This window comes from Phalaenopsis equestris, unplaced genomic scaffold (assembly GCF_001263595.1).
Source record: "Phalaenopsis equestris unplaced genomic scaffold, ASM126359v1 Scaffold199847, whole genome shotgun sequence".
Classification (NCBI taxonomy): domain Eukaryota; kingdom Viridiplantae; phylum Streptophyta; class Magnoliopsida; order Asparagales; family Orchidaceae; genus Phalaenopsis; species Phalaenopsis equestris.
In genome coordinates, this window is record NW_018219698.1 from 136,289 (window position 1) to 140,547 (window position 4,259).

Here is a 4,259-nt window from a genome sequence, read left to right on the forward strand (position 1 = left end):
GGATGTAATTAACTATAAGGGCTTGCTCTTATAGGAAGCTTTTTCTGAACCCAGCATAATACAAACCCTATTTAATTCTTTGTATTAAATAGGGAAATTTGTCAGCTTATAAATAAAATGATTTTTGCAGACCAAATGGATGTCATATATTTCTTAGTTTATTTGATCGAGACTTACCCTCAAGTCTTGTGTTTATCTTTCGGGATAGATACACGACTTGAGGTGTAGTTCTCTTTAATTTAAACTATGAAAGACATAGAATCAATTTGATTTCATATTTTTCTAAACTTATATATATATATATATATCAAAATTAAATGCCTTTCCGAAGAGGGCGACGGGATTCTGATTTCGGGGACCGACAACTTCCAACGGGCAACTCCTTAATTAAAATTGTGCCGACAGCTGACAACCTCCTAAGATGAGCTAGTACACTATAATCCACTTTATAACATCCTCCAATCTTTACTTGGTTATGTATCTCTTCCACTGACGTTGGTAAATGTGGCTCTTCTTGAGTAACTATTTAGTTTCCTTTATTCATTGAAGCTGCTCTCAGGGGTAATACATTTCTACTCGTTAGATTCACCTTTGTGAACTCTTCTTCTTCTTGTGATGTTTTGGCAAAAATTTTGGTGTCTCTTCTACATTGGATAAATCCAAATTGATGGCAAGCGGTGCACCAAGGTACTCAAGGATCGGTTCCTCACTCCTGGTGCTATCATAACCTGCGTTGTCGATATCTTCTTTGTTCTCATCGGCATGTTGATCGGACATAAATATAATTAGAGAATCAATTAAGGAATCGATATTGGAGTTTAATTGGCCTAAGTCAGTTACATTATCACTAGAGATAGTTAGAAAGTAGCCAAAATCATAATCATCATATTCAAAAGACACCGGTGCGGCATGAAGATAATCATGCATGGACAGAGGTTCGAAGATTTCTTCCCTAAAACTAAGATAACCAATCTAATAGAGGCAACCCCTATCCTACTCCTTGTCCTAACGGTCTTCATGATGAAGTTCTTCTTCTTCTCCTGCTGTGGTGATTTCTCTGGTGAAATCTTTAATTCGGGCTGGGTAGGCTGTAGACTCTAGATGGCTAACTGCACTGAAGCTGTCTAAATCTGGTCCAGTATCTTCTTGGATATTTTACTCCAAACCGTGTTCAATCCATCTTCCTCTGAATATAGATCTATCAGAGTGATTGGCTCGACCAAAATAATATTTACAAAACCTCTTTCAGGTTCTTTTAAATAAGCTTTCAAGATTATTATATTTCCTTTTTTAAGATTCCTCTCGAGCCAATCCTTGAAACTAAAACAAACCTCTATTGTGTGTCCCAAGATCCCGTGATAGGGGCAGAAATTGGGATGATCCTTCTTGTCAACTTCCTCTGGCTTCTTTGGCTCTGAAAATCTAAACTTAGGCTTCTTCATTAAATTTCTGAACATCTTGGGCACAACTTCATCTTTAAAACAATACACTTTGTTTATCTGATCTAAAAAATTGGACCCCATCTACCATCTACCTGGTATGGTCCTCTCTGGTATGGCTGCTAGCTAGACTGACCATACTGCTGCGTCTACTGCTACTGCTGAGGCTGAATATGTTGTGCTAACTGTTAGAAACTCTAATGAGCCTGCTCGACCTAAATCCTCATCAGCTACTTCCCTTTATCAAATGTCTCTACTGCTCCTTATTTCTTTCCGCTTACTCCAGCTGGTCTGGACTTGTCAGCCTTTTCTTGGGACTCCATGTGCTTGACTTCTTCTTGTAGCCTATTGGCCTTGCTTAGCAGTTTCTTAAAGGACTTGATGGAGAGACCCTTTAGCATGAAAGATACCGGTCCACGAATACTTTTGAGTAGGATTTTAATCACATGCTATTCCTATAGCTGAGGCTCAGACTTCACCAAAGTCTCGTTAGGGTTTTTCTTTCCACTACAATATCTCTAATAGTAACATGATGTTGTACTCCAACAAATCTCTTCAAGAACAAGTGCTCCAACTTGGTAAATATTTTTACTGATCTATTGGGTGATACAAAAAAAAAATAAATGCATTTTTAGACCCATATTTTATACTCATTTTTGGTGATATTGCACATTAAAGGAAGATATTTTTATGTTTTATTGCAGGTTGTATGTTTTATTGCAGGTTTTTATGTTTTATTGCAGGTTGTTGATTTGTAGGACTTGCAACAAAAAGGATGGAATTTAGAGTCAAAAAGGAGTTTTTGAAGAATTGTTCAGTGTCGACAATGTCATTTGATATAGAGCACGGATTTTATTCACAAACCAGTGTCGGTGCAGGCCCTATTACTAAAAGATTTAATAAATTTGGACACTTTTTGAAAAGTTTCTGGATGCACCTTTTGGAAAACCGACCTTAGGCTCTATTTAGAGCCAAAATTGTTCAGAAAAGACCACCCTTAGCCCCCCTTCGTTCCCCTTTGCACCCTTCAACCACTTTCCACTCTCTTCCATGTTATTCCACATTCCATATAGCCACTTAGAGTCCATTAGTAATTTAATTTTTTTTATAGTTTGAGTTCTTTTGGTGAGTTTAAGTGTGAATTCTTCTCTAAGAGTGTTGGAGAGGGAGAGAAGTGAGGGATTTCTTCTTACTACATTTCCTAAGAGAAGCTACAAGTGATTTGCTTTGAGAAAGATTTTTAGATAAGCATTGTTTGTTTATTATTATTAAATTAACTATCTTTTATATATGAAATTTATGTTTTGTTGTATCTTTATCATGATGTCTTAGTAGTTTCCTTTATCTTTCTCCCTACTCTGAGATATGGTGAAATGAAGAGATAATTTAGATATGCCAATATTAAAATATAAAATAAATTGTGATGGTTTTTCAACTCTGTTCTTAATTTAGTTTTCGATCTTGCCAATTAAATTTTTAAAATATGTTGTGAAACATATGATCTAGGAAATGGAGTATGAGTTCTACAACATAGTGAGAATCACATTTAATTTCATGAAGAAGTATTTTGTTCATGAAATTAAGCGCAAATAAATAAGGAAATATACATTGTTAGGCGTAGAATTAAAGATTTTAGGGTGATATATTAAATCCCCAATTTTATTTTATTATTTAAGAACTAAAAAGAGAGTTAGCCTTCAGGGGAAGGGAAGTGAGAGCTCTGGAGTGAGAGCCAGTATCCTCCTAGCCCAACCATGGATTTAGAACCATGGATTTAGATGGATTTAGAGACTAAACCTGAGATTAGCCAATGATTTTCTATAACCTTAAATCAGGGTAACAAATTAAAATTGCTCTCATTTGACACAATACATATCTAAACCAGTTATTTCATCTAATTTCACCAAAAACCCATTGTAGTGGGAAAGTTGAATTTTCATATTAGAAAACTTCATCACATAAACTTAATTTAGTAGGTACTGTTTTAAATTTTTCATTTAAATTTTACTAGTAGTTTATACGTTTGTTCTGATAGTATCTCAAACAATCAAAATTAGTGACACTAATTTCGTTTTATTTCTGTGAATTTCCTAGTTAATTTATCATTTCAAATTTGAACCTTCCTTGTGGGATCAATATTTGAGCCTTAAATAGAAAGTCTTATATTACTTGATAACAATACATATGCTTGCGTAGAATCCTAACATTAAGTGCTTAATGTTATTATTCATAAAATACCACATCAAGTTTTTGGCATCGTTTTAAAGCGTAGTTAACTTTATAAATTTTACACAACTATATTTTCCAGGATCATGTTTTTGGCGCCATTGCTGGGGAAGGCAACGATAAATTAAATAGATTTGGTAAATTAGGAAATTTAGAAATTAAATATAAAAAATCAAAAAAATATAAAATAAAAAATTCAAAAATTTTATTTAATTATGAAAAATATTAGATCTAAATGTTTAGTACCTTACGATTTTCAATTAGAACGTACTATTAAAAAAATTCAAAAACAACAAAAAGAAAGTAAAAATTTGAACAAAATGGCGAATAACTTACATAATCAAATAAATGAAAATCAACAAAGACCTTTACAAGATGTTAATCCGACAGCAGATGAACTTCACTTAACTATTTAAAATCCTGAAGTTGCTGCTAATTCATTTGAGTTTAAAAACTGCTATTATCCAAATGGTACAAAATAATCAGTTTGGAGGAACACCTACTGAAGATCCTACCTTACATCTTGCTAATTTTCTTGAAATATGTGCTACTTTTAAATATGATGAAATGTCTAATGATGCTGTTAGGCGTAGA